Genomic DNA, 25,210 nt, shown 5'->3' on the forward strand with positions numbered 1-25,210 from the left:
GACATCCAGAGACTATATTCACTTGGCAGTTTCTTCTGAGTCAGGTGACATCAACTCTTCCTTTTCTCCCCAACCCCCGACATTTTTCTTTACAGTGGGGGAGACAGCCACGGAGTGGACCTTTCTACTTTTAGCCAGCAGGAAACCTCCCCATGGCAGCTCTGAACTAATGAGGGAAACAAAGGCAAAAGGAATGTAGCTGACCTGTCCTTACAGCTTTGCAGCCCGGGGATACCTGCAACACACAGAGCATGACCTTCCTCAAGGAACTGGAGGTGGCCTTAGCAGCTTAATGTTTAGGCTTTATTAAAGACAAAAGCAACCTGATCTTCACAGCATGTAGCCCCTCAAGGTCCTGAAAGCCTTGCTTCAAAATTCCTTAGAAACTTCCTTTATCTCTATGCCCACCAACCCCCTCCAGAAACGTAAAGTACATAGTCACTCGTCACCATCCCTATACAGCTCTTTCTGCCCACGGGTCCTGTGCCTGTATAAGAAGATCACCTTTTTTTGCACCAAAAAGGTCTCAAGAATTCTTTCTCAGCCCTCTGCTCACAAACCTCACTTCAAATTTCATCGCAAACCATACCGTTTTCTCCCAAAGTTAAAAATGGAAAAATCAATTTTTTTCCTTTTATTAGTTGCAAAAGCAGTGGTTTTCATAAACAACGTAGCACAATTTACAACAGATCTATTACAGTGCAGGAGCCCCTAACCAGGCAATCAAGATACTGAAATATCAGCCAGCACAAGCTCATGCATTAACCACTTTACCCTGTAAGCTTTAGGTGTCCGCCTTCGTGTGAAGAGTTAAGTGTGTGGGTGAAAAGTCATCTTGGTAGTAACTTGTCCACAGGAGAAAATAGCATCTGCTCTGGACCCTTTCCTGAATTCCAGCTCCCTGTTTCCTTTGGTGCCTCCGCTCTCCTGCCATCCGTCTGTTCATCTCCACCTGCCTCACCATAGAAACCTTCTTGTAGACCGAGCACCCTTCTTCCATGCACCTGAACAATGCCCTTCCCCAGGTAGGGGGTCCGGAGCCAGCATTCATGCAGTAGAGTGAGGGCCAGGAATTTTTTTTTTCATCTTTTAAAATACATAGCACATAGCACTAACCCACTGAGGTACTATCATCTCTAACATAGCTCTAAGGAATTTTGCCTCTCCCCTAGAAAGCCCTTCCTAATCCTTGCAGAAAGGGTGGGATGCCTCTACTCCATGTTCCACAAACCTTCTTTAGCTGTTCCTTAGGTTCCCCTCTACAACACGAGGTCTTGGGGGGCCTGGCATGGGGCATACAACAAGCACATCAGTGTTTATCGGGTGAATTAAGTGCAGTGTCAAAGGTCGCTCAGTTAGGAAGGGACAAAGAATTCCAAAGCCTCTAACTCTTCCCGTGCTTCCCATGACATCCTGGCAAAGCTATCAATGATGCTTTGAAGAGAAAAACATTCCCAACTCCCTAGAGGACCCCCTCCTTGAAAATGAAACCCAACTGAACGAGAAATCACCTCTTAAAAGTAATCAATACAGGAGCTCAATCCACAGTGCCTTTCAACTGAGGTTCCTGGCAACAAGAATCACCCACTCCCCAAATCCAAAGACAATCGATGAGCATTCATCAGGTTTTGATGCCTTCTTCCATCTGCCACCATGGGCATTGTCCCCACTTAAACATGGCAGGCTGTACAAGCACACCCTGAAACAACAAAAGCAACAACCCCAAACCTAACAGCAAGACCCTGGTCCTGGTCTCTTTATATTTAGTCCCTCTTACTTGGCACCTGATTGTGCTTACAAAGGTAACAGCTTTATATACACGTGTCTCGTCTCTAGACTAAACTACCTGCCAGACAACGTACTTCTGTATTTAGCATAGTGCCAGGGACCTAGAAGCTGAGTTGGGGGGCAGGGAGAGGGGAAGAGGAAAAAAGGGTTGAGGGGTATTATTGGCTGGGCAAAGATGTTCAATTCAGGCAAGCCAACAATAGCCCTGTTAGCTTTGCCACTTTGTGTGTTTTTCAAAGGCAAGATGAAAAGCTACCAAAAAAAAACACCAAAAACAAAAACAAAAAACTCCATTTCTCCATGTATCATTTAAAGCACATAGAAGCATATTTGTTGTTTAGTGTTTTCTAAAAGCTAGGCTCTCTCCAAAACACTATAAACAAAGTTAAAAAAAAAAAAAAAAAAAAAAAAAAAAACTTAACCAAACTCAGATTCAATAAATTTAAAACGCTGCAGATTTGTTTTGCCAGAATCTTTTTGTGTCCACAAAGGTGGATAATAGATTCACCGTACTTCTGAAAATCACTTTTTATGAGGGTAAAGTTGTACGAGTCTGTTCATTGCTTGTTCGATTTAGTTTGGGGCAAATCAAAGAGCCAGGATAAGGACAGTTCTTCCCAAAGGACAGACTTGTTACAACCTGAATAATCCGCTAATGTATTTGATCACTAAATTTGGATTTTTGTCTAACTCTTTTTCAAAACCAAGGCAAAGCACAGATACAGGGTCCTTCTAAAGGTTAAAAGCATTTTGGAGGATAGGCCTGCCTTCCCAACCCACCGCCCTCATTACACCTAGCCGTTTAACAACAAAGCTTAACAGGCCTCCAACAAGAGCAGGAGGTAGCTACTCATTTCCACCAGGCATCTTTTTATTTTACATGTTTATTTTTGAGAGAGAGAGCAAGAGAGGGGCAGAGAGAGAGGGAGACAGAATCCAAAGCAGGCTCCAACTTGTCAGCACTGCGTCCGACACAGGGCTCGAACTCACAAAACTCGAGATCATGACCTGAGCTGAAGTTGGACGCTTAACCGGTTGACTGAGTCACCCAGGTGCCCCAGGCATCTTCATTTTTAAACCCAACTTCCAGCTTTCCCCTCGCTCCAGAGCAACAATACTCACCCTTTCTGTTAACCAGATCTTGTTTTTGCAATACTGAATTTACCAGGACACACTGCATTACAACAAAAAGATCTCGTGATCCACATTATCTTTAAGGTTAGAAACATGTACTCAGATACCAACAAAACCAAGTAACAGCAGGACATCAGCTTGTCAGAAAAAAAAAAAAAAAAAAAAAAAAAAAAAGGCACAAAATGAAACATAAAGGTCATCTTTTACCAAGATTGCATTCTGGAAAAACTTAAGTTTTACAGTGCTATTCCAGGGTTTCATTCAATTTGATCCATTCACCTTTATTGTATTCTCTGAGCCATATATGCAGCTAAACTACAGATATAAAAGGAGTAAAAACATCCATACCTTGTAGATACTCACTACCCAGCAGAGGCAAAAATAATAACCAAATACCCACACACCGTGCAGGACACAGACAACACTTCGGGAAGTAGGCAGAGCAGTGATGAGTTCTGCCTAGGACTTCAGAAGAGGCCAGCCTGAACACAGGGATGAAAATCTTCACTCTCCTACTCAGAATCAGAAGTCTGAGGGCAGACCTTCCAGAGGAAAGTAAACTGGGACTTGAGAAGGACCTAAGTTAACCGCTCCCTTCTGTCAACACCCTCACTCCCTAGTTACCCCTGATGTCTCCCAGCTGGAACCATTCCCTGTACATTTCAGGGGTAGGACCCTTCCCTCATGGTCTACACATTACTAATATGCTAAGGTTCCCGTCCAAACATTCTCAGGGGGTCAGCTCTCCAAATACAGGATGAACCCTCATGATGATTTCTTAGTCTGGCTTTTCATGGCTTGATTTCAAAGGAATTCTGCAACTTAAGACTATGGCAAACTATGTTTTAAATTAAAAGTCATTTGCTAAGTGAAATAAAGTCAAACCAATACTTTATGATCTCTCGGATGGAAAAAAAATCTAAATCCTAGATTTAATCTAAATGCACACATCCATAGATACAGACAACTAAGCTCAGTTTACAGAAAGCAAATTAGTGGTTGCCAGAGGCAAAAGGTCGGGGATGGGAGAGAGGAGAGATTTTTAAGTAAATTGAATTTTAAAATATGATAGAGACAGCACAAAAGGGGGAGAGGCAGAGAATCCTAAGCAGGCTCTGCACTGACATGGGGCTGGAACCCAGCAACTCTGAGATCATGACCTGAGCTGAGATCAAGAGTTGGACACTTAACCAAATGAGCCCCCCAGGAGCCCCAAATTCAATGTCTTTAAACCAACTGTTCAACAAATTGTGTTGGGACAACTGGATATCCACACGCAAAAGAAAGAAGCTGGACCCTTTAAAGCTAGAACTATAAAATTCTGAAAACACAGGAATAAATCTTCATGACTGTGGGTTAGGGGACAGTTTTAAACATAACACCAAAAGTATAGGCAACAAAAGGAAAAATACACTGGACCAAATTTAAAACTTCTGGGCTTCAAGAAAGGTGACAAGTCACTGAGTGGCAGAAAATAGTTGTAAGTAACAGATAAGGGACTCATATCCATAATATACAAACAACTCCTACAACTCGATAGAAAGACCAACCAGCAATGCGTGGGGAGCTCAGCTGGTTGAGTGTCATACTCTTGATGTCAGGTCCCCAGAGTCATGGGATCAAGCCCCAAGTTAGGCTCAGTGCTAAGTGTGGAGGCTGCTCAAGATTCTCCTCTGCCTCCCTCCCCAACTCATGCTCCAAAATCAAAAAAGAAAATGTTTTTAATAAGACTAACTGACTAAAAACTGGGCTACATAGGGGTACCTGGGTAGCTCAGTCGGTTAAGTGTCCAACTTCAGCTCAGGTCATGATCTCACAGTTCACGAGTTCGAGCCCCATGTCAGACTCTGCGCGGACAGCTCAGAGCCTGGGGCCTGCTTCGGATTCTGGGTCTCTCTGCCCCTCCCCTGTTCATTCTCTCTCTCTCAAAAAATAAACATTAAGAACAATTTTTTAATGGGCAAAGGATTTGAACATTTCCTCCAAAAGATACAAACATCCCCCCAAATTACAGAAAGATGATCAGTATTATTAGTCATTATGGAAATACAAATTAAAATCATAATGACCTACCACTTCGCACAAGTAGGAGGACTGTAATGCCAACCAGTGTTGGCAAGAAGGTGGCGGAACTTAGAGTTACCATCCATGCTGGTGGAGCTTTAAGATGGTGTGGCTGCTGTGGGAAACGATTTGGCAAGATTTCAGACACCTAAACCTTGCTGCCCTAGGATTCCACAATTCCACTCCTAGGTGTCTACTCAAGAGCCTAGAAAACACGCTCATGTCACAGCAAGGGCAGGTTCTTCCCAACGCACACAGCAACACGGGCTCACCCCCCCCCCCAAATCTAGCTCCACCAGTCCCCCCACCGGTGGAAAGAACAGGAGGCTAGGTGCCAGCTTCATGAGAAAAACAGAATGCTGTTAAGAGTTTAAGAAATGGATGGCTCGTATATACATCCTAAGACTCTCACGAAAGAAAAATAAAGAGGAATTAAGAGTCAATGTCCTCAACTGTTAAGGATTTGCATTCTCTGGAAACAGCTGTGTGATGAAAAGCCAAACGGACTGGAAGTTCTCATCCTCAGAAGTTAGTGCTGGGAGATTCCCCCCCCCACCCCCACACACACTCTCACTCTCTCTCTCTCTCTGAACCACATCTTCTACCCAGCTAAGCGGTCTCTTTGTCTGCAGGTCAAGGGGATCATTAGAGCCTTGAGATACACCTTCACTTCAGCCCCTCAGCTCTCAAGGCGACCAGGTCCTCCCCTCCCGGGGATGAGTCACAGCAGAAGCTGAGCAAGGTGCTGCTGCCTCCAGGGGACTGGGGCGCCAGCCCCTGTGCTTAAGGACCCCACTCGGCCACCAACACTGCAGGCAGCAACGCATCACCCACGTGCAGCAAGCCCGGTGCCCCGGGGAGGTGGCTCTCTGCAGCTCCTCACCAGACTCGAGGTAAGCACCTACCAGAACTCAGCCATATCAAAAATACAGCTGCCTATGAAAACCAAACCCCCGTGTTTTTTTTTTGTTTTTTGGTTTTTTTTAAGCATAATTAGACCATCTCCATCCGGGTCCAATTGAGAGATAGTAAAAAACCTATCGTTCTTGAGCAATGGTGACTAGGAAGAAGAGAAACTCTTTCCATTTTGGAGAAGGATGCTGTTTCGATACTTGGGCCCGCCAGAGGGAGGATGGCCGTCTCTACCACAGGCCCCTCGGGTCTTCTGGAAGGAGGTGAACACAGGTGAAGGGAGAAGAGCCTATCACAAATGTTAGGAAGCAGTACCTTCCCCAGAGCCTAGGCTGCTGGAGTCCTAGGAAAGCACTATGGCTCCAAAGTCCACCTTATCCCTGGACGTAAAGGGGAACACAGCCCTAAGCAGGCCGATTAAAGCCACCACTAAGGACTAGACCCCGCAGGGAGCCACAGTCACGGTCATGAGGGACACAAGGTGGGTCACAAATGTCTGCACCACTTACCGCCAAGCACGCTGAGCAAAGTTCCGAGCACTGGCTTGGCAGACGCACTGGAGCATCGTCACAGGTCCCCAGCCACGTGTATGATCACAGAGTGAGTCTGTCTACACATGTGACTGTTCGGGTCCTCTGAGGAGTCACACTCAATTAGCTCTTCTCCTCCCAGAATGGCTTTAATTAGACCCGCGCCCTAATAACCAGGGATTCCTCCTTGTCACTGTCAGAGGCCTTCCACTCAGAGGCAGTTGCTGGGAACGACCCGGAGAGCCTCGACATTTTGTGCTCCCCAGATCCACTGCAGCCAGCCAGCAGATGCAAACGTCTGGAACAGAGTACAGTTCCCGCTCTCGTTTCCTTTCAGCCCCACCTGGGTTCAGGGCTCCAAGCAGCCCCAGGCACCTGGACAAGTGGAGGCTCCAACGGCAGAGAGCTCGCTTCAAAGGGACCCAGAGACACCGGCCGATTCAGGAGTCCCACGCTCTGGAACATCACAGACAAGACACTGAGAGGCAAGTCTGGGTAGTAAATTCAGGCAGAGGCAGGCACGTGTCACTATAAACACCAGTGCTCATTAAGGTCTCACTAGGTGCGCGTGTGGCACACGTGGGTGTGGCCTGGTAGGTGTTCTGAGTAGTGGGGAAAAGTGTTCCGAGTAGTAGAGAAAGGTGTTCAAGGACTCTGGAGGTTGAGGAGGATTTTCTACAACACTATGAAAAGAAACACGTAGGGAAGGAAATTATATTTTGTGCTTGAAAGCTTTATTCTCTCCACCAGGTGCAAACAAGGGTTTCAGGGGTGGGAGTACCTCTCAACAAATGATTCCCAGTCCCAAGCGCTAAAATTAAACTCCTACACAGGCAGACAACAAGGGAGAAATTCTCCCCGAAATTCAGCACCAGCATGCCTCTCCAGATGAAGCCACCAAACCCTTACCTCAAAGACAAGCCTCTGCTGACACGCGCGCGCGCGCTCTCTCTCTCTCTCTCTCTCTCTCTCTCTCTCTCTCACACACACACACACACACACACACACACACACACACACTCTGCAATCTTAATTCTGTTACACTCCAGAGAAAGGGGTGTTCCCTACAGGTCAGGAGGAGGGGGGCTCAGAGTCCTCACTCACAAGGCAACCGGCCTCTGAGGCTCTCTCAAGAGTCATCGAGCTCCCAGTCTCAGGACATCGGAGATACCATCCACGGTAAGATGCACTTCTAAAAGTCAAGAGCACTGCCAATCGAACCGTGACATGCTATCGACTGTAAAACATCTGATGCCAGAACACTGAAATGTGAAAGCACATGTCTCCGAGTCAGCGAGGCAGGGTGACAGCAGATAGGGCCAGCTTCTATCAGAAGTTCCTGGACTGCAGGAACCAGTACCCGCAGAGCAGGACCAGCACCTGGGAAATGCAAGCCAAGTATGTCCGTGAGGACTTACAATCCGGCACACCTCACTCTGTGCTGGGACCAGTACTAGGAACTTCGCATACTTGTGGGCTTTGACTCATGCGACAACCCTGTGAGGTATCTCCAAACCCCCTTGACAGAATGGAAAACAGACTCCCAAAGAGTAAGTCATTTGCTGACGCTGGTGGGAAGCAGGGAGTCAAACCCCCGCCCCCCACTTAGGTCTGAGTTCAAAGCCCAGGATTTACTACCCCAGCCTGCATTGTGCAGAAGTCTGTCCAGATGAAGTAGGTATCTAACCACATGTTCGCCCTCCTCCGTTGGGATCTTGCCAGCTTCTGGCAATGGGGGAGCATTTTTTCATTAGGTTGTGGGTGGTCAGGAATTTCTTATTAGCTAAACCTCTTCCTGCCCCTTCTTCCATCCACCGCATTTTTTTATTCCTCTCGTTAAACGAGCCACTGCCCACCTTTACCACTGTCTGTCACCAAGGACCAGTTCTCGAATTTCAGGGAAGGCTGCACAGCAGGCCTCGTATTCATACCATTGCCCATGTCCCAACGTGGCACAATCTGTCACTCAGAGTAACTAAGACGTCTACATGCAGCTGAAGAAATGTGTGCAACCGGTTTAGTGAGTTAAGTTCCTCCTTCCACAAACTCTCGTGGGAATTCTCTCCAGCCAGGGCAAATAAGCCTTCTGTCTCATCCACAGTGATATCAAAGAAGCCCGACTTTATTTCCTGCTCTCCAGTAGCAAGGCTCGCTTGCTTTTTAAGAGAAACAGATGCCAATCACCTCAACCGGGCTATCCCAAATCACTGCTCACTCATTATGTGTGAGCCTCACGACAGCACAGCTTATAAGGGACCGGTGTATGCGTCGTTCTAACACTCAACAGGCCAGCACAAAACCGTCAGACAGGGCAGCCCACACCTCAAGCCAGAACCAGAAAAGCCGGATTCCCCATCCTTACCCACCACCCCCAACAACGGGCAAGCCACTGACCTTCTCTGAACTTCAGCCACCTAACCGAGTTCCTAGCAGCCAGTGGGTGTTCCGAGAAGTCTAACCAGACACTGAGCAGGACTCTGCCCGGGACAGCAACACACTGACACGATGTGATCACCTGGAGATGGTGGGCAGGACTGGCATGGCCACTGTGATCACATCAACTGCAACCGTTCCCACAATGAAAAACATTATTGGCTCTTAGGCAAAGAGGGCTGCAAAAGAACCACTCACTGCCAGTCAACTCGGTAACAGTCATCCCCAAACAGTATGTCCAACTATATGGGGGGGGGGGGGGGGGGGGGGGGAAGCAGAAACACATATTTGGTCTTAATGTTTATTTTTGAAGGGGAGAGAGAGAGACACCGCATCTGAAGCAGGCTCCAGGCTCCAAGCTGTCAGCACAGAGCTCAACGCAGGGCTCCAACCCACAAACCATGAGATCATGACCTGAGCTGAAGTCAGACACTTAACCGACTGAACCACCCAGGTGTCCCAAGAGATACAAATTTAAAGTCTAAAGCTGAAAAATATGGCATAGACATACGTGCTAAGTGTTGAGGTTCACAGGTCAATCCAAGGGAAGATAACATCTGGCCTGAGCTTTCATTCCAGTGGGAGACAAATCTGGATGACAACGTGTGAAGACTACATCACAGCTATGACAGACACTAGGATGAGCAAACATGAGTGATAGGAAAGTCACCAAGGGATCGGAGATGATCTGGGGCCCAAAGAAAGCTCTTCAGAGGTAAATAAGGTTCCAGCTGGAACTGAAGGGGAACAAAAGGAGGTAACCAGGTGAGCAAAAGGAGAAGAGCACTGACAGAACAGCCAGGAAAGGCCCAGAACAGAAAGGAGGGAAGGCACACTCAAGCCCCCCAGAGAATCAAGAGATTTCAGGGAGCAGGTAGAGGGCACACAGCCCAGTAGTCCAGAGAATCCTGGACTTCATCCTGAAAAAGCAGTGGAAAGCTTCTCTGTGATCATCAGAAGGAAATATGGGGTAGGATGGAGAGTTTTAGCCCCTCCGTGGAATAGAAACAGATTGGGGGAGAATGGTCCAAGGACAGATGGAGGGAGACTGGCTGGGGGGAATGGGGGGGGGGCGAGGGGAGACCCAGAATTGAAAGACACCAAGATGAAATAACATGCTGGCATGTAAAAGACACCCCATGGCCAAAGTGGGGCCATAAAGCTAAACCAGTTAGAACCTGGGGTTATCTTCCTGGGTGAACTTTCTGTCCATCCACCCATCACTCAGCATTAACCAAAGGCACTTGAAGCAGGGCTGTGGTGGTGTGGCATATATAAAACCGCCAACAGCTTCCGGTCAGCATGGATTCATTCTAAGAAAACCATCCCCTAGAGATTATGCCACTGGCATCCATTATGGTACAAATATACACATGCCTTAAGTGTTCTGTCTTCACCTAAACTAAATTCAGGAAGCAGGGAAAGAAGTTACCTAAAAGGGGGGGAAGGGGGGCAGGGAAAGCCTAGTAGCTCTTATTTCACTTCCTTTAGGAGACTGCTCACAAATGTTCACTTCCATTTTCAAGGGGGAAGGCCTACAGATCCCTGGCATGACCACAAAACCACCTGAATAGAAGCATCTTCTCTAGATGAGAAGAGTCACATGAAGTGGTATTAAAAATAACAAACATTTCAAGGGTTTTCAAAAAAAAAAAAAAAAAAAAAAAAAATCACAAGCAGATGGGGCTCCGGTTCATTTTTAGACACAGAAACAGACTTTGAAGAGAAAGGGGAAGTAGGTACCACCCTCTCGCAACAGCGTTCTGCCCCTGCTGGCAAAGGGGAGTCGGCAAGAACCGGGAACTTAACAGGACCCGGCGAGAATCTTTCAAGTGCTGGCATCTTGGATTCTGCAAGCCACTGTTGTCACTTCATCCTCCAAGCATCCCTCACTGGCTCTCGGCCACCCTGGGTCCCTGCCTTCAACATCCAGGCCTCCAAAAAGCCCCCCTTGACCACGGGCCCCAGACCAGGTTATAAGCACATTCAGGGCCTCCTGATTCTCAGGGCCACTGTCATTGGGATTCTCTAAGTATTGGCACTTATTGTTAAAGGCCTGTCTTCCGCTGCTAAACTTTAAATCCTAGGAGGGCAGGCCCCCCCCCTTTTTTTTTTTTTTTTTTAATCTCCAGAGTCCCCCCACACCAACAACTTGAAAGAACGGGAGCTTGATGAATATTTGCCAACTTCTTGAATAACCAACTTGGTCCAGAGTAGCTAAGTTGATAAAATTTGAAGAACGCAAACATGGGAACATGCCACCATCTTCAGCTACACAGGACTGGAAGTCTTTTCCATCCCGTAGCTTTGAGGCAGGAAATGCTTACAAATGTGGGGCCTGCACTTGCTTTTACCTTTTATTCTTCACCTCTTCAGAAATCTGAGCTGAGGAACTCAGCATAGTTACGATCCCTTAGAAGCCGATGGCTTGTAATATCTTAGGAATCTGTGTTTCTGGTATTTCATGGGAAAAGGACATTTTGGGGGAGGGGGGGAATAAGACCGTTATTTAGAAGGGATGTATGTATCACCCAAGTTCTTCCTGGGAGTGACTTAGGAAATCCATCAGCACAAGACGACTGTTGTGCTAATTATGGGATTTCCAGGCTGTGTAGGAGGGACGACAACACAACCGCCCTTGTTTCACTTTTTATAACGTGGCAATTGCCGATTTCATTTTTCTGCCTCTGCTAATCAGGTCCTTCGGGTCAGACTCATGAAAGGCCTTCTCATCAAGTAACGAAAAACAGTGCTTGCCAAAAAGAACAGCAGCGAAAGACTGCACACCAAAGCTCATACATCGTCTGACAGAGACGATCATCAGGAACCCCGGAGCCCAAGTTTTCCAACTGCAGGCTCCCACAAACCTCAACCACAAAGGTTCTGGAGACTTGAAGCACAAAGAGCAAAGGACAGTGAACAGCCCCTCCCTGTAAGAACTACCCTGATCCTTACAGGAACGCATTTTAGAACCTGAAAGCATGAAGCCAGCCCAGGCCACGCGTCTACACAACAGTAGTGACATGATCTTTTTTTTTTTTTTCCACCCATCAAAGCATGCATATAGTAGTAACTCGTTTATTACAAGTTGTTGCAAGGTAACACTTTACACACCCAGGTCCTCACCAGATACCCGTTACTGCAGCCGACAATAATGATGGCAGCTATTCTTATCACTATTAGGCATGACTGTTTACTTCTCTATTCTCCCCCTAATCTTCTCTTTTTGGTCTGGCCCAAATGAAGTTCCCAGTTCTAGAAGAACAACTTCCCACATCTGATCAAAGTTCGGGCAACTTGTTTCGTCTCTCAAGCACTTTCTTTTTTGAGCTTCTTGTTGCCAGGAAACAGTCCAACTGGATGTTTACAGACTTGGGATCTACGTCCCCTGGGAACACTGGGGCCACCAGCAGCCAGAGGCAACGAAACTCCTGAATGTGCCTTTTGCCACAGAGCTCTGGCAAGACCGAAATGCTCAGGACCTTCACTGCCAAACACAGGAGCCGGAGGTCACCACAGCCTCCAAACCTCTGCTTTCTCAACCCCCGTCACGCTCAGAGAACGACACCCCTCGGCCCTGCTGCCCCCTGAACCCTGTTGTACACACTGCTCCCAGTCCTCTGTGGGTCTGGCCGTTGGTTTTCTCTCCCCCTCGCCCCCAACAGCCCAGAGAAACGGCACTTCGTCCAGAAGCCTGCCGGACAGTGGTAAAATCGCCTCATTTATTTGTGGTGTCCAAACAGGAAGTGAACCTGCTAACAGCTACGTATAGACACGAGTCAGTTCTTCAAAAGGACCAAGAGATGAAGGATTTTCCGAAGACTTAGCAGAGAGAGAGAGGAGCTCGCCCAGGTGGGAGCAGAGCAGCTATAGCTTTATCCCACTGGGCTCATCTATCAGAAGCCAGAAAGAGGAAACCTTAGGAGAATGGCCCACTCACTCTGCCATTCACAGCATCCTGACCCAAGCTGCCCTAGGGGAGCCTATTCCTTAACCGTCCCTGCTCGGGGGACCACTGGGCAAGCAGCACCCCTGACTGCAGGGCACCATTCACCTACCAGGGTCAACAACCAAATCCCCTTGTGAGCTGGTTTCCAAACTTCTGTCTTTCTAGCAGAAATGACCTGTACACTGAAAGCTATGAAAACTCCATGTTTCTTCTTCCCCCGTGCCTAGAAACATTATAAGAAATCGATCTCTGGCAAAAAAACACTCCAAGTTTAAGGTTCAAGAAACATCCTTCACAGGAGGCAAAGTCATGTTTTTCCCCTGTAGAGACAACCTGCTTACAGACCTGTGCCTTCTCCCACCCCTCCAAGCCTGCACTTCTCTCATCTTGGACAAGACGAGCCCCTTCCCCTGCTCAGCCTTTCCTTCTCCGTGTGTACATCACACTGCCGATTCCCTCCCCTGGATGCTCGCATTTACTCTTCCCTGCACTTGTATTTCAGATCTCTTGCCTTCTATTGGTTGTTGTTCACAGCTCTTTTAAAATACCCCATTCTCCCACAGGGAAGCAGGGGGGCGGGGGGGGGGGGTTGCATTTGCTCCTCTGCATCATTATGCCACTCATCATTTGCCCACCCTCTCCTATCCTGGTTCCTGTATCCTTTGAACTCAGCTTCTCTCAATTTTCCCAGAACTGTACTGTGTAACCATCTTTAACAACATCCAGGCCCAATCAATGGTACATGTTTCCCCCCCTCAATTTACACTTGATTCTCCATGTATCTGTTTTGGAGCACATCTCAAAAAAAAAAAAAAAAAAAAAAAAAAAAAAAAAACACTCTCCTTCCTTGGTTTCCATGACAACAGTCTCTTGATTTGTCTCCTAATTCTCCAGTTATTTATGGTCTGACTTGGATTTCTTGTGGTCCTCCCACTATTCCACAGGGGTCTTCCCTAAGGCACCAGGCCGATCTCCATTTACACAGATCCTCAACTCACCCCATTGAGAAGATCCTGTATCCTTACAGTTCTAGCACCTGCGTCTCCAAAATTTAGACCTCCCATCCTCAGCCCCCCACCTACACCCTGGTTTTTCAACAGGATGGATACTACCGGTATTAGAGCAAAGACAGGGGGAGTGCTTCCTCCATGCCAAGCACTGGTCCGCACATTTTAGATGAGCTCCCGCTTAACCCTCATCCCCACCTTACGGGGTAGGTGCTATCATCCCCATTTTATAAATGGGGGAAGTAAAACAGAACGTTTGCCCACAACCGCACAGCCGATAACCAGGTAGTAACTGGGAGTTGAACAGAAGCACGTGGAGTCCAGAGTCCCAACTTCAAACCAGGCTCTTTAAAGGGCAGCGAATGATTCCCCCCTGCAAAGCTATTTCTAGCTGTCACGTGATCTTCATTCAAAATGAATGCCATCCATGCTAGACCTCCACCTCTGGAGACTCGGATTTTTTCTTCCCTTATTATTCAACTTTTGAACAGACCCTGAGGACTTTCCCCCAGGTCCAAAAAGGTGACTCCCCTCCCACTCCCGCACATTCCCACCATCAGTAGCCCATTTCCTCCTTTCTGCTCCTTCCCAGTGGGTGGAGACATCTCAGCACATGCTCCCTCCAGCTGCACCACAGGTCTGGCTCAAGAAGCTGCAAGGATTTCCTTCAACGTGTCGGACGGCACACACCTACGTGCCTGGTCATTCAGCTCCCCCGATTCTAACTTCGCTGCTAGGTTTAGAGGAGGAGTCCATCAGGGTGGTCACGTCCAACATACATCTTTCTTCTCAACACATGCCATCTTCTCTACCTACAAAGCTCTCCGTTTTTTCCAAGACCCAGCTCAGAATCCACCCACCCCTAAAAGGTCTTTCCTTGCTCATTAGATCCGTTCCATGAGCTCTGTGCTTAATGTGTATTGTTCGAGATACATCTTTTCACACTCCCTTTTTCTCCTCCCTAAGGTCTCCCCAAGTCATCATGTGTCTCCCCCCCCCCCCCCCCCCCCCACATCGAGCTTGCAGACTGCTCTTTTGTACTTCACCTCCCCTCTCCAAGAGCCTAGTCCGGGGCCAACTGTAGTGTTTAACAGAACAGTTACCCCCTCGAAGGTGGTATGTGTGGTCCCGGGCCCACGAGTATCTACAATTATAAGAAGGTGCATGTTTACCACCACACCGACAAGACAAGTTGCCAGTTTTCAGGAGCACCAAGCCTTCTTGTCACAACATTTTGGGCTTTCTGACCACAAACTGTGCTTTATTAGTTTTTTATTTTAGAGAAAAAGAGGAACACAAGCAGGGGAGAGGGGCAGAGGGAGAGAATTTCAGGCAGACCCCACGCTCAGCACAGAGCCTGATGCAGGGCTCAATCTGACAACCCCCAAGATCATGGGCTAAAATCCAGAGTTGGACGTTCAACTGACTGAGCCACCCAGGCACCCCTATAAGCTGCACTTTAAAAAGTAAAGAAAAAGTGTCCGTCTATGCTACTGAGTCCATCTGGCAAGGTAAGGTTCCAGAACCTTAAATGGGTCTGAATGGGGGGGGGGGGGGGGGGGGGGGCGGGACTTGAGAGATACACACTTAGGCAACAGTTCCCAGATAGGAGGTCAGGACACATGCTCAGGCCAAAAGTTCAGTGTGGTACTAGCCCAGCTGCACCCTTGTGCTTAGAAAAATCTTTGTTGGGGCACCTGGGTGGCTCAGTTAAGTGCCCGTCTCTTGCTTTTGGCTCACGTCACGATCTCATGGTCGTGACATCGATCCATGTGTTGGGCTCAGCACTAGGAGTAGCCCCTGCTTAAGATTCTCTCCCCCAGCCCTTACCCCGCTCGGGCTCGCTCTCAAAAAGTAAATAAAAGAAAAAATAAGAAATCAAGAAAAATCTTGTCTTTCTGAATTCAAGCACTCTGGACTCCAGGACCAAAGCCTGGCATTTGAATTTATTTTAATTTCACCCACACATGATCGAAAGGTTACCCACAAGAATACAAACAGCAAAGTACAAATAAATTTGAAACTCAGCATTGAGAAAAATATGGATCAAACCACAAAGTCAAGATTAGGAGACAAATAATGCAGACATTCAAGCTAGGGTTTCTGGGCTGTGGCACTTTTGCTAACGTTAACTGAACAATTACCGTGTTCCAGGAAGGCTCCGAGCACTTGACATGACTGCACTTTACCCATCGCCCCCCAGCAACCCCATGAGGTAGGTAGTACCCCTTAGAACTAAGTTTTAGGGCGCCTGGGTGCCAGAATGTTAACCGACGCACAGAGAAGTTCAGCGACCCGTCCCAGGTCCACACAGAGAAGCAAACGGTAGAGCTGAAGCCTGAAGGGGACAATCCGATTCCCGAGCCTCACTCAGGGGCCTTCCGGGAGCAAAGCAGCAGCTACAGATCTGGCTCTGCACCCGACAACAGCCCTCCTGCTTCTGTACTCCCCTTGCTCGCCCACGGACATGACCTAGAAGACCGATCCATCATCTGCCTCTCAAAAATCATTTTAAAGCCAATTGATTTCCTTTTATTCAGCACTGTGAGGCCTATGATGCATTACCAAGGCCTACATAAACCACGTTGGATAGAACACATAGAGGGACTGGATTCCATAAACACTACCGGCCCGTCCCCCAGCCTCATCAAGGCATGAGAATCAGGACAACGCAGCCATTGTCCATCAGAACAAAGCCAAGCTGTCGCACACATCAAGGAACACCTACGGTCTTCTCCCCCATTCACACTTCTCCAAACCTCAAGGCTCAAGCTGAAAACAGGACTCCTCTGCCCCCTTGCTCTACTGGCATCTAACAGGCCCAGGAGCCCCCCCAGATTTGGTTAGGAGATCAAGGGCAAGCCCCCAAGGTGAGGCTCTCTGCCCCAGCTCTGCTCCTCATGTCCTGCTGTGCCCTGCTGGTTATAGCCACGAATCCACGGAGCTGGACCTACACCAGAGCCCATTCGCGAGGGTACCAGGCCCCTCGGGGAAGCTCTGCAAAGATAACCCAGTGCCCAGCCTCCCCACAGAGGGTCCTAAGTCAGGGGTTTTGCAAACATTCCCCCAGGTGTCCTGGAGGTGAAGCTTGGGGGGGAGCCCTGGGCTAGAGGGGTTCATGCCCCGTCCTCACTCTCCCTGTAGCTGCTCTGGGTTTGGAAAGCTCCCTTGGTGTTTCAAAGACAAGAGGAAGAAGAGGCTGGCAAGAACTCAACAGGGGGAGAAGGCTGCTCTTGACTGTGTTTATTGGAAACTTCCGTGCAGGTAATTTCATTATAAGATGCCTCCAGGGCCCCACGCAGGGGCTAAGGGGAAGCTCTGGGCTCTGGGGTTTCCTCCAGGGCACATACTACAGGGAACACACGCTGATTTACTCACAGCCTCCTGAAAGCATCCTGCTTCCTGGAATACTTAGTCTCTGGAGTTCTCTTTGCTTAAAGAAAGGGTGGGGGGGGGGGGGGTGAGGGGGGTAAGGTAGCCAAAATTAGGAGGAATTCTTCCCTCTCGTTGGCCGCCTTCCTCCAACATAATCACATCCATCAGAGCCTTGCTTTGGGCATTCCAACTGCATCAGCTTGCACCTGACAACCAGCCTGGCTTGTCAAGCTGTCTTTACCTACGGCAAGGTATGGAATATGCGGGTTGGGATATGGATCAGCAGGGGCTGGTCTTGCTTTAGAAAGAAAATCGAACCTACTCACAGCACAGGCAACCTCCCTTTGTTCCCTCAACAAACAAACTACACACCTGTGTGACAAACACTAACCCACAGGACCAACGGCACAGTCTGGGCATCAAAACAGTGAAGATCTGGAGAACTTGAAGGACCACCTTCTCCTGCTGACCAACCGTGGGGACCTGGGAAAGCCACGTGGCCTCCCTAAGCCTTAGCTTTCTCAATTCTTTACTGCAATCAACAATCAGATCCCTGCAAATGACATCTCAGGAAGGAGAAGGAACTCAGGCAAGATTTTTTCTGGAGGGTCTCTCCTACAGCTTTGTCTGAGAAAGCGCCAAAAGAGGGGGGGGGGGAGCAGGGTGGGGGGATGTGGGAGAACAAAAGGGGAAAAACCTGGTCTGTAGTCATGGCAACAAAACACCAGTTTCACTGATCCCTGACAGCTCAGCACCAGTACACCCTCCTGACATTGCCATGTTCTTGTCAGGAGGCCAAGAGCAAGCTCACCCACCTTGACCTTGGCAGCTACGATCTCCTCCCTTCCACTGCCCAAGGCCTGCCCAGCCCCCCTTTTCCTGCTTCCCAAAACCCTCTACAGGATCAGCTCCCAGCTGGTCTCAGAAAAAGTCTACAGAGCAAAGCTCTCCTCCTTATGGAAGTAAATCGCCCTTTTAGTGCCTCCAATAGTGAGTGGTGGCTGCTTCAACGGCAATCCTAAAAACACGTTCACCTGTCTTTCAGGGCACATTTCTCAAGGTGGCATGAAGGAGTGACTAGTAAGTGCTTCGGAAAGGCTGAATCACTGCCAATGAAAAGGCATGAGCATGTGGGAGAGACCATCCCTGGTGTTCCACGGGACAGGTCCTCAGGTTTACCCGGTGCCAATGCGGCCTCGTTTTAGATTTTGTTCTGATACACTTCCTCGGCTTCCCGTGCTCACTGAAGATTAAAAGCAGCCAGAGATGTGTGGCAGAGGGAAGAGGCTAACAAGCAGGACAGATGCACGAAGCCTCCAGAAACGGAACTATGTACCTGTCTCACTCAGGAAGCAACCCCATGCAGCAGCCCTCACTTCTGTTTCAGAAGGAACTCCAGGGTGATCCAAGTGGGGGAAGGGAGGCATTAAGGAACATGTGGAGGCACTGGTGGCCCGAGGGGTCAACCACAGCCTCCCGAGAGCAGAGACAAAGCTTGCCCAAGTATTTCTGATGTAGTTAATTTTATTCTGACCAGCGTGGGTCAGGACCTGCGAGAAACAACGAAAACTCCAATGGTCTCCCTACAAAGAAAAACAGAAGTTGCCTCTCCCAACGACCCTGGTCTGTTCCATCAAGAAAAATTATGAAAAGATTTGAAGTATCAAAGGAAAAAAAAAATGAATTCATTTCCATGACTATTGTCCAAGACAGCTGCACTGAAAGCATTTACATACACTATTAAATGGCCCTAATAAGTATGAATATTGCACCACATAAAGCATATAAAAGGTCCGTGTCTGAAATATCTGAAAGTATCAAAAACAATAAACCCAGTCGCACAAAGAGCAGTGATGACTGCAGATACATGGTTATTTCCCCCCATCAGGAAGACAATAAATTAGTGGACAATTACAAGAAGAAACACTCCGCATTCTGAAAACTAGTTATTAGTGGTGCATAAACAGGAATACGTTTTCCAGCTTGAACAGTAAGGGCCAGCTGTGACTTCATCACAAGCTCGAGGCCCAGAGCCTGCTCCACAAAGCAGGTTCACCGTGTGAAGCAAATTAACATTCCACTTCTCCTCGGGTCCTGTGATTTCCCTGGAAAGCCCTGGGCCAGTCAGCAAGCTGGACTTTTCCTCCCAGCACAGAAGAGAAAAGTCAGGAGAAAGGACCAAAGAAAATGAACAGTGATCAAGCAATGCTGCTCAGAGCCTGGACCTAAAAGAGCACTCTTTGACCCTAGTTCCCATCATCTGGTCATTTATTTCCTTGTGCCCCAGAAACCCACCCTCACTTCTCTATACAGACAAAGACCTAGGACTAACAGTAGAGAAGTGTCCATTAACTTGGTTCCTGCAGGAGCTCCGGACCACAGATGAAAAGCAAGCTCTACTGGAGGTAAATCTGAGTCCGCTCCCATCTGGAACCCTTCTTGGGCTTCAGGGTAACACCCTCCAGCCCACCACCAAAACACCTGAAGACCCACTCTGCTCCGGATTCGGGCTTCATCCTTCAAAGGAGGATGTAGGGACATAGCAGTTGCCTCAGTTGGCTTACCAGGAGTCTAAACATGATTTCTGACCCCACTTGGGAGACACTGGCTCTCCTGCAGCCCCGCTTCCTGGGACCTGAGGGGATGCAGGGGCATCTCTGTGCAGCATGCTGGGAAGCTGAGACCACAATGGCTGGTGCTGAGGTCTGGAACAGTCATCATACTCTGCCCCTGTATCTGATGCTGCCCCCAAAGCCTAGAAGCACAGGGGACTCGTGAAGGAAGGCAGATTTTTCTCTCTGCATCAATTTTACCCAAAGCCTGAATAGGAAACCATGACAGCAAAAGGAGGAGGAGGGCTGGCTAGCTCCCAGCAGAATTCAGAGACCGTGCAAAACAATATAGGTATGTATATCTGTATGGTTACCTTCATATAAAATAAAGTGTAGCCCCAGGGTCCTTGAAGGATGCAACCAACATTCTATCATACAGACCGAAGAGATGCTGACCACAAACAGAAGTACTTAATTATGTTCACAGTCCACAAATCTGTTACAAGTTCCACTTTAGGAAATGATCTTAAAGCAAGCAGAAAACCAGATCCTACCTACCCACCAACAGGCCTATCACTCTTCCCCATCTGTGATACAATAATTCGGCTATTCAGTGTAGACTTGGAGGACAATGGGCTCCTCTCTACTTTCACTTACATTTTGGAGGGAGGGGAAGTGATGGAGAGAGGGGGACTGAGAGTGAGGGAGGCAGGGGAGATAGATACTTGGTTCCAGTGAGCAGAGAAGGCACTAGGGTAGATGATAGCTTCCTTCCATAAAAACCAGCAGCTGGTCCTGGGTTGAGGAAGGTGACACTCCTTCCTCATCTGGAAGCCAACAGACTGAGGCAGCCATCCTGAGATCTCCTCCCAGCCCAGTCTAATCCACACACATGCAACCTCTCAGTTACTACTTACCAATTGGTTCTTAAATGATAAGCCACAAATCAAATCCTAGTAAAACAGAACATCCTTATTTCCTACAGCCCTAAGGATGTAAAATGCAGGTTCTGCTTCTGGAAACCCGTTTTCTACATTAAACATCCCAAAGAGATTATGAAAAAAATGTAAAGACGGCAAAACCCAATGCACACATTCACACACATTTATCAGGTTCATGAAACCAGAGAGTATCAAAACTAGGCTGCAGATTTTCATTTTGGACAATGTTTCTACAACTTGAGTTAGACGGACCAGGGCATCTTAAAACAGACATCCTGTAAAATCAGGACTATAGCATTTTTTCAATACTTCTGTACCACATACCCAGAACTACACCAATGTTACCCGACCAAAATCAGCATAGTCCTTTCTCAGAGTTTGGGCCTGGCCAAAGAGGCAGGGAAATCCCTCAAATCTCCCAGCAGCAGAAAGGCATTCTTTGTCCTCCCCCAGGACCTTCAAACTACATTTTTTAAAAAGACAAAGGGGCGCCTGGGTGGCTTGGTTAGCGAAGTATCTGACTCTTGATCTCAGCTCAGGTCTTCATCCCAGGGCCATGAGGTTCAAGCCCCACATGGGGGTCCCACACTGAGCATGAAGCCTACTTAAAAAAAAAAAAAAAGACGATGACGACAACCATTTGATAGAAAACTTTCAGCTACCAATTCAACGTGCGTGAATGGTTCCTCAAAGTCTTTAGGTGGTGGTGCAAGTTTAAGCACAAGTCTGACTTCACCATCACCTCAATGACCCTCTAACTCCTGGCCTTATTAAATACCCATGGGGCACCTGGGTGGGTCAGTTAAGTGTCTCTTGGTTTCAGTTCAGGTCGTGATCTCACAGTTCATGTCTAAGCCCCACATCAGGCTCTGCTCTAAAGCAGGCATGGAGCCTGCTTGGGATTCTCTCTCCAGCTCGCATGTGCATGCTCACTCTCTCCAACTTTAAAAAACAAATTAAACACCTGCTGCTAATAGAAGCCTTGCACTTCGAAGTTCTCAACTTTTCTGTAATAACCTTTCAACTTCTTGGAATGTTTTCTGCAGTTTCCCCTGAATGCTGATACGATACCAACTTTTTCTGCTCCCCCCACCAAGGTGATCAAATAAATTATCCTTGGCTCGGGTTGTCTCCCTGACAACTCATCTCACCTGTTCCTGAGTATTCTGCAGACAACCCTTGCTAAAATGATCGCTTCATGCAACGGCGATTCGCCTTCTGAACATACATCCCTGCCATCACACCTACCAGGTGTCTCTACCCCTGCTCATTCCAGCGAATCACTGCCAACGGACTCACGGGGGCAGAAGCCAGAGGGTGGGATCTGTCAAAGCCAATAATGAGCTGGGCCACTACAGTAGGAAGAAGGTCTCAGTCATGGTTAAGGAAAGACCACAGAAGTAAAGGGTCACCAGTCAAACTAAGGGTATTCATTAGCTCTTTGCCCAGTACTACAGGGTCAAGGGACAGGAGCAGGAACCAGAGGCTATACAAGTAACTTTTCCCTTGTCTGGGATAATCAGATTGAACATTGTCATGTCTAAGACCATCAAAATAGTTCTCGCCTCCCCCAATTTAAATGCCTGGATATTTTAATTTTTAATAAACTAATCTACCTTTTGGCCTTTTCTTCCTATCCATTCAAGCATCTGGCTCCTGCTCTGTACTACCATATTGAAACTGCAACCCCTCTGAACTTGACCTGAATGACTAGCCGCTCTTAGAAACTCTTCCCCAATTAGTTTCTACGATGTGAATACGTGAACAAATGGGCATTGTCACATTCCAACGAAACTTTTTAGTGTTTATTTATTAAGAGAGAAACAGAGAATGAGTGGGGGAGGGTCAGAGAGAGAGAGAGAGAGAGAGAGACAGACAGACACAGAGAGACAGAATCTGAACCAGGCTCCAGGCCCCAAACTATCAGCACAGAGCCTGACACAGAGCTCAAACTCACAGACTATAAGATCGTGGCCTGAGCCTAAGTGGGACACTTACCCAAATAAGCCACCCAGGCGCCCCAAAACTCTATCTTAAAAAAAAAAAAAAAAAAAAGTGGTGGATTGCCCATAGGCCATAGTTTGACAACTGTAGCTGTAAACAGCAATTATTTAATCTTACAAAACAAGGAAGACTTGAGGTAGAGAAATCCCAGGGCTGATTAACTCAGTCACTCAACCATGTACAAAGGTCCTGTTTCTGTCTTTGGCTTTGCCATTTAACAAAACTAGCTCTCTTCATGGTCACAAGATGGCTGCCACAACTCCAGGAGACTCATGTGCACACGACATTCAGCGGAAGCAGAGGTGGCTTCTTCCTTGTGTCCCTTCTTAGGGTAAGGAAACCTTTATCAGAAGCCAACCAGTCTTGGGGCACCTGTGTGGCTTACTCAGTTGAGCGTCTGACTTCGGTTCAGGTCATGATCTCACGGTTCATGAGTTGGGAGCCCCACGTCGGGCTCTGTGCTGATAGCTCAGAGCCTGGAGCCTGCTTCAGATTCTGTCTCCCTCTCTCTCTACCCCTCCCCTGCTAGTGCTCTCTCAAAAACAAGAAAAGAGGTCAACCTGTCTTACTCGCAGGAATCACACCCCAACCCTTAGCAGGGTTCCCATGATGGGCTTAGACCAATCAGGATGTACTAGAGTCACATGGGCAAGGGCTGGACTGCCTCCACCAGCCCACATCCAGACTCTGCCAACACCGAGGAAACAAAATGCTATTGGGTGGAGAACAGGCAGTGCCCACAATAACCTTCTTCCTCCAAGCAGCCCACCCCCAAGTTTTGTAACCACTCACACCTGGTGCACAAATACTACCTGAAATCTCGCCATCTTGTCTATTTGGCAGAACACACGCTGGCTTTTATGACAGAACACTGCTCGGCAGTTGTCCTAGTGTCCCTCTTCAGAAGCCTATGAAGGCTCCGTAAGCCGCTGAAGAGCAAGAGCTCACCCTGCACTTGGCCCCAACCTTCTGCTGGACTTTCTGTGCCCAGCCCTACACCAAGCCTCTACAGCAGGGCTCACCCACCCGCTGTCCTCACACATTCTGGCTCATGTTCCTTTCTAGACTGGCCCTCTTACTGCTTTCCCAGCCTGAGATGTCCTCCCCCCTCCTCCAGGTAACCACATCTTCATGCTTTCCAATGCTAGCACGCACAGAAAAAGTGATGCCACAGCCCTGGGAGATCTGGGTTTGACCCCCCCCCCCCCCACCTCTGCTCAGTCACTTACTGCTGCACAGAGACTTAGTTACACTGAGCTTCCTCGTCCCCATCCATGCAGCCAGGACCATATTGCAGAGTCAAGACAGGTTTCATGGACACCAGACCTGGAAGACCACTCCCTTCCTCCTCTTGAATCACACCCACCCACCCCGTCCCCCCAAAAATCTTTGACCATTCTTACTCCTACAGACCTATTTCCCATAATTAGGATTAACCCACTGCAGATACCTTACAGCTTTCAAAAGCTTAAGTTACATGCCAACAAAATGTTTTTTTTTTAAGTAGGCTCTACACCCAATGCAGGGCTTGAACTCAGAATTCTAAGGATTCAAGAGTCAGCCAGCCACCGCACAGATAGCCTACTTTGAATCACTGGGTTTGAAAGGGGATACAAAACCCCTTTTTAACCCCCGAGTCCCATTCTATGCAATACTGTTTAGTTTCAGGATCAGGTAAATAGGCTACAGAAATCTGACGTTTCTCACCCTAGAATGTACTAGGAATATATATTCAACTGATTTTTCAGGGAAACTGCCCCCATACAATCACGGACACCTTTGGCAGCAAAAACAAAAAGGCCTGTAACAATAGGCTGATAGAAAGTAGACAAACTTCCTTTACCCCATAAGCAGCAAGTAGCAATGTTCATCACAGCATGACAGGGAGCCCCGACCAGGGCGGGCAGGATGGAGAAAACAAAAACCACACTCAGGTGAGTGCATCAAACCTGGGGGGTAGAATATCGGCAAGACGACTCAGTGGTTCCGGCTTTGATGGAAGACGCACGTGGATGCAGACAGGGGGGCGGGGGGGGGGGGGGGGGGGCGGCGGCGCGTGGCATCTCCAGGGACACCACGTCTCCGAATTCATCAGGAAAGGGAAGAACCTCACAGTGGTCAGTGATTCAGCAAAGCCATCAGTTACATGAACTTAACAACAGTTCAAGTCACATTTCCTACGTGCAACGGGGCCACCAGCCATTGTTTAGTCACATGTGAGGGGCATTTGACTAGACTCTTCCACATAGAGCAGAGACAGACCGCTAAAGCCTTTGCGCTGTACGTAGGAACAAATTCTGTTTCTGGATCTTCTGTAAGTTTTCTAGATTTAGAATACTTGTCACTAATTCTTATTCCAAGTAACGTTTCAGAAACGTGTGAATTGCCAGAAGAATGAGAGTTTGTATTACATAAGCACAAAATCATGGCCGATGTCCAGGATACTTGCTGCTTCCTTGCCAGAAAGGTACTCAAAAGTGTGCAGGGCAAGCTCAAACAGCTCTCGACTAAGAGGTGATGC

The 25,210-nt window shown here is 48.0% G+C and overlaps 1 protein-coding gene across 2 annotated transcripts in view; it reads right to left on the reverse strand.

Annotated features, from left to right (window-relative positions):
* The window catches only part of PRKCA (protein kinase C alpha), a 398,747-nt gene that overhangs the window by 280,602 nt on the left and 92,935 nt on the right, over positions 1-25,210 (reverse strand). The gene's annotated exons all lie outside the window — the stretch shown is intronic.

The sequence above is a fragment of the Panthera onca genome, chromosome E1 (assembly GCF_046562875.1).
Source record: "Panthera onca isolate mPanOnc1 chromosome E1, mPanOnc1 haplotype 2, whole genome shotgun sequence".
Classification (NCBI taxonomy): Eukaryota; Metazoa; Chordata; class Mammalia; order Carnivora; family Felidae; genus Panthera; species Panthera onca.